This window comes from Pogoniulus pusillus, unplaced genomic scaffold, assembly GCF_015220805.1.
Source record: "Pogoniulus pusillus isolate bPogPus1 unplaced genomic scaffold, bPogPus1.pri scaffold_83_arrow_ctg1, whole genome shotgun sequence".
Lineage (NCBI taxonomy): Eukaryota > Metazoa > Chordata > Aves > Piciformes > Lybiidae > Pogoniulus > Pogoniulus pusillus.
Genome location: NW_026974726.1, coordinates 3099 through 17760, shown reverse-complemented (window position 1 = coordinate 17760; position 14662 = coordinate 3099). Strand labels below are relative to the sequence as shown.

At 62.0% G+C, this 14662-nt stretch overlaps 1 long non-coding RNA gene across 4 annotated transcripts; it reads left to right on the top strand.

Moving 5' to 3' along the window:
* Nucleotides 1–343: 343 nt before the first annotated feature.
* LOC135174583 (uncharacterized) lies at nucleotides 344–10272 on the top strand. Of its 4 annotated transcripts, none has more exons than XR_010302022.1 (5): nucleotides 344–367; nucleotides 989–1330; nucleotides 1809–2055; nucleotides 2151–2887; nucleotides 3293–3742. It is a non-coding gene; the product is annotated as an uncharacterized LOC135174583 (long non-coding RNA). The 4 variants fall into 4 exon arrangements; XR_010302024.1 differs by having other exon boundaries at nucleotides 1809–2318; nucleotides 2805–2887; XR_010302023.1 differs by lacking the exon at nucleotides 3293–3742 and adding an exon at nucleotides 9934–10272 and having other exon boundaries at nucleotides 1809–2887.
* Nucleotides 10273–14662: the final 4390 nt, after the last annotated feature.

Sequence of the window (14662 nt, the reverse complement as noted above, 5' to 3'; positions counted from 1 at the left end):
CCCTCGGCTGGGCTCTCTCGGCCGCACGGCGCTGGGGCCGCAGGCTCTGCCCGCCTCAGGCGCAGCGGGGCCGGGCCGGGGCTGCACTGCAGCCCGAGGCGGTGCCAGGCACCGGCAGCACTGCAGCCCCCAGGGGGCGCTGCGCGGAGCGGGCGGAGCGCGGGAGGGAGGGGCGGGGAGGGGCTGGCCGCGGGGGCGGGAGCGGGTGGGGCGCGAGGCGCTCCGCAGCCAATGGGAGGCTGCGCTCGGCCCTTGACCAATCAGCGCGGGGGGCGTGGTCGGCGGCCCCGTTGGAGAGTGCTGCGGAGGAAGCAGCCGGAGAGGGGCGCTGGGAGCTGGCAGCGGGAGCGGGACCGGAGCGGCTGCGGTGAGTGCCTGGGGGCGGCGTGTGCCGGGGCCCCGGGGGCTATGTCAGGCCGGGTGGGAGTGTGCTGGGGCCCTGCTGCCTGCAGGAAAGCCCTGGGGGTGCTGGTGGAGAGCAGCCTGCAGGCCTGGGCTGGCCGAGCTGCAGCAGGGGGGGCGCAAGCAGCCCCCGCTCCGCTCTGGGCCCGGGTGGGCTCTGCCCCTTGTGCACTCTCTTGCCCCACCCTGGGCACTCCCCTCTCTGTCCCTGCTGCTGTCACAGTGCCGCTGCGCGTCCGCGTCCCTGTTGCTATAGCAGCCGGGGCGCAGTGCAGCCGCCGGAGCGCGGCGGTGAGGCGAAGAGCTGCTGGCTGCCGCTGGCCGCCGTTGCGGGGCGCCGCTGGCCGCCGTTGCGGGGCGCCGCTGGCCGCCGTTGCGGGGCGCCGCTGGCCGCCGTTGCGGGGCGCCGCTGGCCGCCGTTGCGGGGCGCCGCTGGCCGCCGTTGCGGGGCGCCGCTGGCCGCCGTTGCGGGGCGCCGCTGGCCGCCGTTGCGGCCCTAGAACAAGAGGCCCCTTCCCGGGCAGAGGAGTTTGTGTGGCTGACGCTGGTGCTGTGTGCTCAGCTGACTGCCTCCTCCTGCCTGCAGAGCGCAGAGCCGGGGCAGGGCGAAGCTCGGAGTCTCTCAGCCCCACAGCCGCCAGTGAGGCAGGGAGCAAAGCAGGAGCCTGCAGCACCGAGAGGCGGCGGCGAGCGAGGCTCTTGAGACGCCTGGCAGAGGCTCCGGGGGCAGAGCCGGCCCGGCCCAGGCGAGCCTCGCCACGGCCCTCGGCGGCTGCCGTCCGACTCCGTCCCGCCGGCGGGAGCCGCCCCGAGCCCTGCAGGCGTCCGGCCGCGGTGCTCGGCGCCGGTGGCTGCCGGTGGAGGCCAGCGGCAGCGAGACGCCAGCGGCGGCAGCCTGCATCGCCTCTGCTTCTCCCAGCCGGCAGAGGTGAGTGGCAGAGAGTCGGCGCCCAGAGGCTGGGGGCGAAGGAGCAGTGGGGGTGGGCAGTGCCCCGTGGCAAAGCTGCCACGGCCTCGGCTGGCAGAGCCGGCAAAGGGCAGCACGGGCACAGCTGAGGGGATTTTCCCAGCTGGGGCCAGGCTCTGGCTGCCTTTGTCGGCCTCTCCATAGCCCCTTAGAGGATCGCTGAACTCTGAGGGGCTCAGATGAGCCATGGACATTGCTGGCGTCCTTCAGAGTCAGGCCAGAATCCAAGGGGCAGAGCCTCAAGCAGAAAGCCCTCAGTAGAGCTGCAAACCATTGCTGCTGTCCTCTGCCTGCAGAGAGGGCACTGGGAGGGGAGAGGAACCTCCATCCATCAGCTGCACGGTTGCAGCCCCCAGCTCCTGCCCATGCCACGTACAGGCCCTGTCCTGTCCCTGCAGCCCTCGCTAACGTCTCTCTCTCCATCTCTCTCCCTTGAAAGGCTGCAATGACATCCCCCAGCAGCCTGCTTCAGGCGAAGCTGAAGAGCTGTAGCTCAGCCTTCCTTTGTGGCAGAGCTGTTCCAGCTCCCTGTCTCCTCCTGTGGCCTTCTCTGGCCCCGCTCTTAACTGGTTGATGCCTTCCCTGTGCTGGGGAGCTGGATGCAGCAGGTGAGGAGGAGCCACAGCAGAGTGCAGCAGAAGGGCAGAATCGCCTGCCCTGCTCTGCTGAGCACTTTGAAGAGCCAGGTAATGACACAGTGCCTTGAGTCAAAGCCTCTTTCCTCCTGTGTGCTTCTGCCTGACCTCTCCCTGCTCATGGAACTCCGTTTCTGTAACAAAAGGTCCTGCAGCTGCAGCAGGAGCTTGTGCACGCTGGCAGAGTGCAGCCTCTGGCAGAGTCCTCCCACGAAGCCCAGAAGCTTTGCAGCAGCTGCCTGCAGCAGAAGAGCAGTGAGCTGCAGAGGGAGAATGTCAGTTTGCAGGAGGAGCTGGAGAGATCTGAAGCTAAGGTATGGAGAAAGCCTCTCTCTTGGCAGCAGGTGGCTGCCCTACAGCTGTCTGAGTGCACTCGAGCCAACTGTGCCCCAAGAGCAGAGGGAGTGACCTGGGAGCGACTCAGCTTTGTTTTGTGAGCCTGGGGCCTGCAGTTAGAGAGGTGCCTGAGAGTGAGGTCCCTTTGTCCATACCTGGAGCAGGAGGACAGGTGTATTTATTTCCCAGCACTGCTTCTGGGTCTGACACAGCAGGGCAGAACCTGCAGGGCCACCTGGAGGATGCCTGCAGGGGAACTGCGTCTGTCCAAGAGCTGGCAGGAGGCCTGCAGCGGTGAGGAGCTCAGAGTGGAGCCAGGCTCTGCTCTCTGTGTTCTTGTGTCCCAGCAAGGCAGCACAGGGTGGCCAGAGCTGCTTTTGCTGTAGGGGAGGTTGTGTCCCAGGCTTCTCTGGGGCTTTGTGCTCTTGTGCACCTCTGTGCTGAGGCCTGTGCTTGCTTGTCAGGGTCCAAGGTGAACATTGCAGGCTGAGCAGCACAGCCCAGGAGCACTGCAGCCCTTCATAAAGACCTGCAAGCTGCTGCCTCGGTAAGCCAGTCAGAGCCTGGTTGCTTGGGGGTTGGTGTGGGGTGGTTTGGAGGCGAGGTGCTCCTGGAGAGCCTGGGAGAGATGAGTTCCTCTGTCCTGCTGCCTGGAGGCTGCTCTCCTGGCCTGCTGCCCAGCTGTGTGGCTTTGAGAGTTGTGTGGTGAGATGGTAGCAAGTGCCAGGCAATGGCATCCTTGTGAAGGAGTTGGCAGGGATGCTGCAGTTTGGAGCAGGGCCGAGGCTGGGAGCTCAGGCAGCACTTGAGGCAGTGCTGTGGGACAGGGATTTGGTCCTTTTGGCTGCAGGCTTTCCTTGGGCTCTGGTGCTGCTGGGTGTTTGCCCCTGGAGGCCCAGAGCGTGACAGGAGTTCTTTAGTTGCCTGCACTGTGCTCACCTTCCTGCTCCAGTGCCTGTGGATGCCTTGGCCAGAAGGTGCAGCTCCATACTGCAGCGAGCAGACCTCCCAAGATGAACGTCCAGGACTCAGAAGGGACTCACTGCCAGTGCCCAGAGCCGGAGGACCTGGCCTCGATGGCAAGCTGCAGGGAGGCATTCCTGGCTGGAGCGTGGCAAAGAGAGTTGGCCGTGGGCAGGCACAAGGTAGCAGGCCTGGCTGTGTGCTGCTCTCCAGCAGTGCCCCTGAGTGGAAGCGGAGCTGAGCCCAGCTCTGCTGTGCCCCCGTGCAGGGAGCTGCCTGCGAGCAGAGCCAGGCCTGGCCCTGGAGCTTGCAAGGTGCTTCTGCACATCAGCCCCTGGGCTTCCAGAGCTGCACAGGGCCTGGCAGGTGCAGGCTGCCTGCAGTGCCCCTGGGAGGGCAGGAAGGCTTTTCTGCCTGCCTTCAGGGAAAGCTGAGGCCCTGCATGTGGGGTGTGGTGCTGGGGGCAGTGCTGGCTGCTGTCCCTGACTGCTGGCCCATGGAGCACGGCACAGCTGTGCTGCCTGCATGGGCACATGGCAAAGGCCAACTGCTGCCTGCGGGTTGGAGGTGCTTCTGGATGAGGCAGAGCTGAGGCCAGGGATGGGGAGAGAGAGTGAATGGCAGCTGAGTGTCCGTGAGAGGGAGAAGCAGCAGGATGCAGGCCTCTGTGGTCTGGAGGAGCAAGGAGCAGCAGCCCAGCTGAGACAGAGCTGGAGACAGGACAGGGAGACAGAGCTGAGGCAGGGGAAAAGAGAGGGAAAGAAAGCAGCAATGCTAAAGGCAAAAACCAACGAGGAGAGAAAAAGTGAGGCAGAGAAAGAGTGGGAGAGAAAGAAGGCAAAAGAAAAAGCACCACAAAAGCTCTGCCAGAAGACTGCTCTGGTTTGGCACAGCTCTGGCCAGTCTGTGCCACCTGATCAGCAGGCCCTGTGCTGGCTCTGGCCTCTGCTCCAGCCTCACCTTCTTCTGCAGAACCACAGCAGAGCGGAGTAGGAAGGGAGAGGAACCTCCCTCGCTCTGCTGGGCCCCCTGCAGGTTTGAGCAAGGACAGGAGTGAGAGGCAGCAGCACCTGGCCTGCTGGGGACTCCATGTCCCTCTCCCCACTGCTAATGAAGCACAAGGCTGAGATCTTCCCCACTCTGCTGCTTGGGCCACGGAGAGGCAGTCGCAGGCTGCTGGCCTCAGCTGAGCTGCAGCAGCTGCAGGAGGCAGAGTGAGAGCAGGGGCTGAGGCCAAGCAAGTAAGGCTCAACTCTGGAGCTGCTCCTGAGTGCCCCAGGGGTGGAGGAACCTTTGCATCTACTCTGCCTTGCAGTGGCTTCTGCTGCTGGGCACTGAGCCCAGAGGAGGCAGGGCAGGGCTGTGCCACAGCAACAAAAGGTTACTCTGGAGAGCTGGAGGGTTTAATTTGGAGAGTGGGAAGCATTGAGCCTGGGCCTGGGCTGCAGCCCCCAAGGGGCAGAGAGGATCAGGGTGAGGCTGGCCCAGGCTCAGGAAGCTGACAGGGCAGGGTCAAAAGAAGCTGCAGGCAGCAGCAGACATTTTGCACTGAGCTGAGCTGCAGGACTGGATGAAAAAGCTGAAAGCTGAGCTTTGTGCTGGCCTAGGCAGCGGTGGGGAGCAGCGGGAGGGAAGCTGCTGGGGGCACAGCAGGGCTGCTGCAGAGGCTGAGGTGGGGCAGGGGCAGGCGGCAGCAGAGTGCCCGGAGCTAAGGTGGGGCAGAGGGAAAGAGCTGCTGCTGCCTTTGCTGCTCTGCCTCTCTCTCGGCCCTTTTCTTCCTGCCCCTTTCTCAGCCCCTGCCCTGCTCCTCTCTGCCTCCTACCGCCCACCCGGCGGAGGGGGTGGGGGCGGAGTCAGAGAGAGGGGCGGGGGGGTGGGGGTGGAGTTAAGTCAGGCGGGGGGGTGGGGGCGGAGTTAGACAGGCGTGGGGGTGGGGGCGGAGTTAGACAGGCGTGGGGGTGGGGGCGGAGTTAGACAGGCGTGGGGGTGGGGGCGGAGTTAGACAGGCGTGGGGGTGAGGGCGGAGTTAGACAGGCGGGGGGTGGGGGCGGAGTTAGGTGGGGCTTGGGGGCGGAGTTAGTCAGGCGGGGGGGTGGGGGCGGAGTTAGTCAGGCGAGGGGGTGGGGGCGGAGTTAGACATGCGGGGGGTGGGGGCGGAGTTAGGCAGGCGGGGGGGTGGGGTCGGAGTTAGACAGGCGGGGGGGTGGGGTCGGAGTTAGACAGGCGGGGGGTGGGGGTCGGAGTTAGACAGGTGGGGGGGGTGGGGGTCGGAGTTAGACAGGTGGGGGGGGTGGGGGCGGAGTTAGACAGGCGGGGGGTGGGGGCGGAGTTAGGCAGGCGGGGGCGGAGTTAGACAGGCGGGGGGGGTGGGGGCGGAGTTAGACAGGCGGGGGGCAGGGGCGGAGTCAGGCAGGCAGGGGGGTGGGGGTCGGAGTTAGACAGGTGGGGGGGGTGGGGGCGGAGTTAGACAGGCGGGGGGTGGGGGCGGAGTTAGACAGGCGGGGGGTGGGGGCGGAGTTAGGTGGGGCTTGGGGCGGAGTTAGTCAGGCGGGGGGGTGGGGGCGGAGTTAGTCAGGCGGGGGGCAGGGGCGGAGTCAGGCAGGCAGGGGGGTGGGGGTCGGAGTTAGACAGGTGGGGGGGGTGGGGGCGGAGTTAGACAGGTGGGGGGGTGGGGGTCGGAGTTAGACAGGTGGGGGGGGTGGGGGCGGAGTTAGGCAGGCGGGGGCGGAGTTAGACAGGCGGGGGGGTGGGGGCGGAGTTAGACAGGCGGGGGGTGGGGGCGGAGTTAGGTGGGGCTTGGGGCGGAGTTAGTCAGGCGGGGGGGTGGGGGCGGAGTTAGTCAGGCGGGGGGCAGGGGCGGAGTCAGGCAGGCGGGGGGGTGGGGGCGGAGTCAGGCAGGCGCGGGGGTGGGGGTCGGAGTTAGACAGGTGGGGAGGTGGGGGCGGAGTTAGACAGGCGGGGGGGTGGGGGCGGAGTTAGACAGGCGGGGGGTGGGGGCGGAGTTAGGTGGGGCTTGGGGCGGAGTTAGTCAGGCGGGGGGGTGGGGGCGGAGTTAGTCAGGCGGGGGGCAGGGGCGGAGTCAGGCAGGCGGGGGGGGTGGGGGCGGAGTCAGGCAGGCGCGGGGGTGGGGGTCGGAGTTAGACAGGTGGGGAGGTGGGGGCGGAGTTAGACAGGTGGGGAGGTGGGGGCGGAGTTAGGCATGTGGGGGGGGTGAGGGTGGAGTTAGACAGGCGGATGGGTGGGGGCGGAGTTAGATAGACAGGGTGGGGGCGGAGTTAGGCAGGTGGGGGTTGGGGGAGGAGTTAGGCGAGGTGGTGGGGGCGGAGTTAGACAGGCAGGGTGGTGGGGGAGGAGTTAGACAGGTGGGGGGGTGGGGGCGGAGTTAGACAGGTGGGGGGTTGGGGGCGGTGTTAGACAGGCGGGGGGGTGGGGGAGGAGTTAGACAGGCGGGGGGGTGGGGGCGGACTTAGACAGGAGCGGGTGTGGGGGCGGAGTTCTACAGGTTGGGTGGGAGGCGGGAGGGAGGGTGGCAGGGGAGGGGGGCGGGCAGGAGGCAGAGAGGGGAGGGGGTGGGGGCAGAGACAGCGGCAGGAAGAAAGGGCCGAGAGAGGCCGAGGAGCCAAGGCCACAGCAAAGGCTCTGCCCGCACACAGCTCTGCTCTGGCTCAGCTCTTCCCACTCTGCCCCAGCTGAGCTCCAGGCCCTGTGCTGCCGCCTGCCTCGGCTCCACCTCAGCCTCTGCAGAGCTGAAGCTGCCGGCAGCAGCAGCACTGTTGCTGCCTTCTGTCCCACGCAGCTGCTGCTGTGCAGTTGGCAGCGATTCTGTCACGGCTCTTGCTCTGGCCCCTGCAGCACTGCCCACGTTGAGACTCTGGAGCCAGTGAGGTTGTTATTGAACCTTGCCATGCATGGAGGCAGTGAGGCAGCTGCCACAGCCCATGGCTGCACTGCAGTGCACTGGCACAAGAGCAGCTCAGTGTCCTGCCAAGCAGAGGCAGCTCTCCAGAACCTTCTCCTCACTCTTTGACTGCAAGGCAGAAAGTTCAGATTTCAGGGGCAGGTTTCTGCAGCAGAGGCATTGCCCCCACGCCTGCAAGCACCTGGCTGCGGTGCAGCCCAGCCAAAGCCTGCTGGGGACTCCCTTGGGAATGCTGATAGGGAATGAAGCACAACGCTGAGATCTTCCCCACTTTGCTGCTTCGGCCACGGAGAAGCAGTCGCAGGCTGCAGGAGGCAGGCTAAGAGCAGGGGCTGAGGCCAAGCAAATAAGGCTCAACTATAGCTGTTGTGAGTGGAGCTGCTCCTGAATGCCCCAGGGGCAAAGGAACCTTTGCATCTACTCTGCCTTGCAATGGCTTCTGCTGCTGGGCATTGAGCCCAGAGGAGGCAGGGCAGGGCTGTGGCACCGGGAACCTTTTGTTACTGTGGCACAGCAGTTTGGAGAGTGGGAAGCATTCGGCCTGGGCCTGGGTTGCAGCCCCCAAGGGAAGATTGGATCAGGCTGAGGCTAACACAGCCTCAGGAAGCTCACAGGGCAGGGTAAGGAGAAGCTGCAGGCCCCAGGCACACATTTACCCAGCGGAGAAAAGAGAAGGGGAGAGAAGAGAGGGGGGCAGAGAGTGAGAGGCAGTGAGAGGCAGGGAGGGGCAGGGAGGGGCAGATAGATGGGCAGGGGGATGGGAGGAGTGAGACAGGTGGGGGGGGGTGGGGGAGGGGTCAGACAGAGGGGGAGGAGTGTCGGGGGGAGGAGACACACAGAGAGGCGGTGGGAGGCGGCTGGGGCTCAACTATAGCTCCTGTTAGCAGAGCTGCTCCTGAATGCCAGGGGTGGAGGAACCATTGCACTTACTCTGCCTTGCAGTGGCTTCTGCTGCTGGGCATTGAGCCCAGAGGAGGCAGGGCAGGGCTGTGGCACCGGGAACCTTTTGTTACTGTGGCACAGCAGTTTGGAGAGTGGGAAGCATTCAGCCTGGGCCTGGGTTGCAGCCCCCAAGGGGAAGATTGGATCAGGCTGAGGCTAACACAGCCTCAGGAAGCTCACAGGGCAGGGTAAAGAGAAGCTGCAGGCACCAGGCACACATTTTGCACTGAGCTGAGCTGCATCAATAGATTAAAAGATGAAAGCTGAGCTTTGTGCTCAGCTAGACCCTAAGGACAAGTGCTGCAGAGCTGCAGCCAGAGAGCCAAATGCCAGCAGAGGGGTCAGAGCCTTGCTCAGCAGCAGGCAATGCTACAGTGCACAGTGCATGAACCCAGCAGCAGCTTGCACAGAGAGCAGCTGCTGCTTCCCAACTGCCAGTGGCTGCTGCTGCTGCTGCAACCTCGTTACAGGAGCTTGTATGGAAGCACTGAGAGCACCTCAGGCTTACCTTCAAAAGGACTCCCCCAGCAGGAGCAGAGGGCACCGTGGAGGTGCCCTCAGAGCCAAAAGCAAAGAGCTTTGCTCCAGGGAACTGGACTTGCTTGTAGCCACTGCCCCCGCACAGCACAGAGGGACCTGTGGCTGCGCTGGGAAGATGCTGCTCAGACACCTTCCAGCCACTGCTGTGGATGTTCCATTGCATGAACTGGCATGGCAAGGAGAGGACAAAAGCCCCAAGTCCAGTGGGCTGGGAGGAAAGCCAAGTGACTGTTCCTCACAGAGGATGGCCCTGGGACACCTCTAAGGGCCTCTCTTGACCCAACACAGGCTGCAGAGCACCAAGAGTGCCAAGCTTCCACAGGCACTGCTGCCTGTGTGTATTGCCCCAGCACTGCTGGCTCGTGCTCAGCCAGCATGCCACCAGCACCCCCGGGTGCCCCAAGCCTGCAGTGCTGCCTGAGGTTGGTGTGACCCCAGTGCAGGACCCCACACTTGGCTCTGTTACACCTCATACACCTGACCTTGCTCCATTGATGCAGCCTGTCCAGATCCCTCTGCAGACTCTCCTGCCCTGCAGCAGGTCAGCACTGCCACCCAATGTGGTGCCATCTGCAAATGCAGCCAGGGGGCACTGAGTCCCCTCCTCAGATGGGTGCTGTGCAGCACCCCCAACCCTAAGACTGCAGTGAGCAGCCTGCAGAGCCGCCAGAGGCTGAGGGCATTGTTGCTGCTGTCCCCAGCGGCGGGGGAGCCACCTGGCTTACTGCAAGCTGATTCAGTAGCTTCAGGGCCCAGGTACTGCAGCACCCAGGCCACATCAGCAGTTTTGTGTCTTAATTGGAGCCCCCCAAAGCTGTGCTGCAAAAGAGCTGAGGAGGTCTTGTGAAGATGCCATGGCCTTGGTTTGGCCGAGACTGATGGAGCAAGGCTACAACAAACACCTGTGCTGCTCTGGGCTGGCAGGGAGCAGCTGGGGCAGCCTGTTCAGCCTGCTGATGGGAATCTGCTGCCCTGCTGCTCACGCCAGCTTTGTAGCACAAGTGCTGGCTGGAGCAGAGGGTGGGGAGGCTTGGAGTTCAGCTCTGGGGGGCTTTCTTCCACTCTCTGGGTTGGGGTCTGTGTCTCTTTCACTTGGCTTGGACACTGCCCTTTGCCACTTGCTGCTTTGTTTGCTGAGTGTGTTCTGCTGCCTTGGTTTGCTTTGCTTGCTCAGAAGGTGCTGTACATTGAGTTACTTTGCATTAAACTCTCCTTGTCTCAACCCACAGGGCTCTGGTTTCCTTCTCTCTCTCCCCTTGAGCTCACTCTGTCTCAAAGCAGGGCAGTACCCAGCGCCAAGGCAGATGTTCACCCCCAGGAGGTCAGCCAGAGCTCACCTTGCCATCCCCACCTGTGCTGGAGACTGTTCTCAGAGTAGCTGCACTCAGCGGAGTAGCCTTCCCCATCGGGAGCCTTCCAGCCCATGGCACACTCCTGCTGCTGCGTGTCTGAGGGGCAGCCAGCACTGAGCACACCTTGCACTCACCCACAGCTGAAGGCCTTCATCTCCAGAAGGTCTCCATCCCAGCCCTCTAAGCCAGCCTGGAGGCAGCGACCCAAGGCCAGCAGCCTGTGCTTACCCTCCAGCACGTGGGGCTTTTGCACTGATCACAGATCACTGCCTCTCAGGAGCTCACTTCTTCCTCCAGCTGTACAGGGCTGCTGAGAGGCTCTCTGCCAGCTGCAGGCACTCTGCAACCAGGGCCCACAGCCACCTTTCTTCTCCTCCTCCCCTTGCTCTCCACTCCATCCAAGCAGCTCTGGCAGCTCTCTTCCCACAGACCATCTGATTGCAGCCTCCACCCCAGTGTCCAGGCCAGAAGCAGATCTCTCCTTCACAAAACAGGGAGGCCTAAAAACGCCTCCAGCACAAGGACAGCCTGGAGAGGACAAAATCATTTAGCTTGGAAGAGACCTGTAAGGGCATCAAGTCCAACCATTGACACTGCCAAGCCACCACTGAAAGCTGTCTCTGTGTAGCACAGCCACACCTCTTGTAAATGCCACCCAGGCTGCTGAGCCAACACTTCCCTGGGCAGCCTGTTCCAGTGCTTGGGAACGCCTCCAGGGAAGGAAGTTTCCCTAACAACCCACTCAAAGCTCTCCTGGAGCACTTGGAAGCCATTTCCCCTTGTCCTATCACTTGCTACGTGGGCAAAGAGACCAACACCCACCTCACTGCAGCTTGCTTTGAGGTGCTGCAGAGAATGCTCAGGGCTGCCCTCAGCCTCCTTTGCTCCCAGCTAAACAAGCCCAGCTCCTTCAGCCACTGCCCCCAGGCCTTGTTCTCCAGCCCCACTGCCAGCTCCTGGCCTCTCTCTGGGCACACTCCAGTACCTCAGTGTCTGCACTGCAGAGGGGTCCCAAACTCAACCCAGCATTCCAGGTGCAGCCTCCCTCCTTGTCTCAGCTCTAGTTTAAACTTCCCAGAGACTCCAAGAGAGTTAACAGAGCCAAGAACAGTTTATAGGAAGCCTTTCCCTCTTCCCCCTTCTTTCCCAAAGCAAAGGAGTTAGCCATGGAGAGAGGAGAGCTCAGCACCCCCAAATCAACAATCTCACTGCACTCTGGCAGGGGAAAGAAGAAAATGATAACAGTCAAAGAAAGGTGTTAGAGGCAGGGAAGTTACAGAAGGTGTAGGGAAGGGAGAAGAAGGCACAGACCCTGTGAACACAGCCAGATCTGATGGCAGTGGCTTTGTCTGCCCCCTGGGCTGCAGCCAGGTGGTGACACAGAGCAGCAGGAGCAGGGTGGTGATGCTGCTGAGCAGGCAGGCAGGCGAGAGAGAGAGGAAGAGGAAGCTCCTCTGGTCCCACACGGGCAGTGGGAGTGGGCCAAGCACCACACCTGGCAGTGTGCAGACTCACCCCAGGGAGGGGTCAGGAGGACCTGGGGTCAGGGCCAAGACCACTCTCCAGGAGGGGTTACCCTTTACACTGGTGCTGAGTGCAGAGGGACAATCACTGCCCATGTCCTGCTGGCCACACCAGCTCTGATCCAGGCCAGGCAGCTCCTGGGCTTCTGCCCCCCGGCACACTGCAGGCTCCTGCTCAGCTGCTGGCAAGCAATGCCCCCAGGTGCTTCTGCTCCCTGCCCAAGAGACCAACAGTCCCATCTGCAGCCCCCAGCAGCAGCAGGTTGCCCTTGTGCTTGAAAGCTGTGCAGTGAATAGCAATGGGCTCAGGCTCCAGGGAGAACTGCAGCTGGAAAGGAAAGGATCTGCAGGGAAGGGAGGAAAGGCAGCAGCCAGCAGCAAGAATTCCTCTGGCAGCAGCAGCTCTGATGACCACAAACTTCAAAGCTGGCTGCTGCTGTGACACTAAATCAACAACTCCCCTCAGCCAAGCCACAGCTTCCTTGGCTGTGGCTGCAAGGCTGCAAAAACACCTGGCAGGGAATCAGCTTGAGGGCATTGCTTCCTCCTCCATGTCAGGGGCAGCGTTCCCTAAGGACAGAGGTGAGGGATGGGATGAGGATTCCCTGACACAACCTGACCTATCTGAACTGAAGCAATGGAGAAGATGCTTCAGTGCACTGAGCACATTCCCAGTCACAAAGTGCACAGGCAGGACAGAAACAAGGCTATGGACTGTGAAAACCCCTGCCAAAACCCAACCCCCCTAAACCCAGCTGCTACTTCACTCTTCTGTTTTACCTCCCATGTGGTACAAGGGAGAGGAGGAACACGAAGGGTGTGGAGAAGAGATTCAGCCTCCCTTAGGAAGAGGCTCCTGCACATTGAGACAGAAGAGACTCCTGCTCAGAAAGGAGGAAATAAGCCCAGCAAGTCCCTGCTGCTTCCTTGTTTTAGTGTCCCACAGCAGCAGTTTCCCAGGAGCTTGGTTCATGCTTTTGCCACCAGAGCTTACTGCTGAGATGTCCACATGGGAGATGGGGCTGGGAGCTGCTGCAGAGCAGACACAGGAGGCACCACTTGGGCTGCAGGCAAGCGAGAGGCTCCTGAGCCACAGCAAACAGTCTGCACTGCCTCTCTCCAGCAGCTGCCTCAAGCACAGCACTCAGCTGTGGGCTCTGCCATGAAGACCCTGCAAGAGAGGGGCACTGTCGAGGAGAGCAGGATGCCTGTGCTTAGATTCTGAGTGTGCCTCGTTGAACCCAGCAGCTGCACACTGCTCAGGCAGGGACTGGCCTCTTGGGTGCAGGCCAGAGAGTCCTGCAGCTGCAGGAACAGAGCAGGAGCACTGAGGCTGGAGCTACCTTGGCTCAGTCAGACCCAGTGTCTGTGTGTAAAGCTGCACACTCCAGAGGTACCTGGGCATGGCCTCATCAGTGCTGATTGCAGAGACTCCTCTTGGCTGCTGTGTCACACGGACCAAGCGCCCTGACCCTGCTGCCAGGCAGGAGCTGGAGGGCAGCAAGGAGCAGATGGGAGCAGTGTGAGTGAGGAGTACAATGATGCTCTCCCACAGCCACTCATGCCAGAGCAAATGTCTTCCCTGCTGGTGCATTGGATTAAACATCACTCCATGAGGGCACACCCTGACCTCCTGCGTGTCTGACGCTGAGCAGGACTGCCCCAGAGCTACAGATGACAGAGTAAAAGCACTGCTGTCCAGTGAGAGCAAGACCTGATTGGCTCAGCATTATATAGGATGCAAGACATATTCAGTGGTTCACTATCTACAGCAGCAGTGAAAGAGTAACAGAGATTTAAGGTTCTCAGTTTAAGACAACCCCAGTAGGCAGCACCTCCTTTCATCCAGGGGGGATGGAATCATTCCAAAGGGCTCCCCCATGCTTTGTCACACGTAAAACCATGCAGGGACACTTTCTTACAGAGACAAAAGCAAGCCAGATCCTTCTCACTTCAGACCCTGATTTACTGCTGAAGCCCCACAGAGCTCAGAAAGAGGAATCTGTCAGCAAGCAGGAAAGGAGCTCCACCAAGCAGAGGAAGCATCAGAACACCTGAGCGGACAACTGCCTGTAGAAGAGCCAAAGGAAGAGACAAGCTGCAGCAGCAGCTCTTCAGAGGTGGCATTTGGGGTCAGCAGCAGCACATTGTCAGTGCCAGAATGTGAAGAGCATTCCCTTGGCTGCAGGTTTGCCTTCTCACACAGCTCTGTCAAGGGAAAGCATGGAACAAAGAGCAGTTCTAGGGAGGCTCATGAAGATGACCAGAGGGCTGGAGCACCTCCCCTATGGGGGCAGCTGCAGAGAGCTGGGGCTGTGCAGCCTGGAGAAGAGAAGGCTTCAGGGAGACCTTACAGCAGCCTTCCAGTCCCTGGAGGGGACTACAGGAGAGCTGGGGAGGGACTTTCTACAAGGGCTTGTAGTGATGGGGTAAGAGGGAATGGATTGAAGCTGGCAGAGAAGAGATTTTCACTGGATCGTAGGAAGAAATCCTTTACAGTGAGGATGGTGAGACACTGGAACAGGACCTCGTGGATGCCCCCTCCCTGGAGGTGTTTAAGGCCAGGGTGGATGAGGCCTTGAGCAGCCTGCTCTAGGGTACAGTGTCCCTGCCCACAGCAGGAGGGTTGGAGCTGGATGCTCCTGAAGCTCCCTCCCAGCCTGAACCATTCTGTGATTCACAGAGTGTGTAAGTGAAGGCTCTCTCCAGTGCCAGAGCTGCAGGAAGAGTGCTGCAGGCAACATCTGCACTGCCAGGATCCCCAAGCAAGCCTCGAGCTCCTTCTGCACACAGCTGCCCCCAGCTGGTGAAGTGCCAGCCCAGAGCTGGTCACGGAGCCCTCTGCACAGCCGCATGAGCAGAGTGCCAGCAGCACATCCCTGCTCCTCAGCCCTGCTCTCCTTCCCCTGCCTCAGGGGGCAAGTAAAGCTGCACAGCTCCCTGCTGCAGGGTTCCATGGGCTCTTGTGCTCTGCCTGCCTCTACAAGTGGCTGCCTGAAGAGAGGCACTTAAGGGAGCTGCTTCTGCCCTCCAGCCGCACCCACACTGCAGCCTGGCAGCTTCTGGCTCAGGGCAGCCACTGC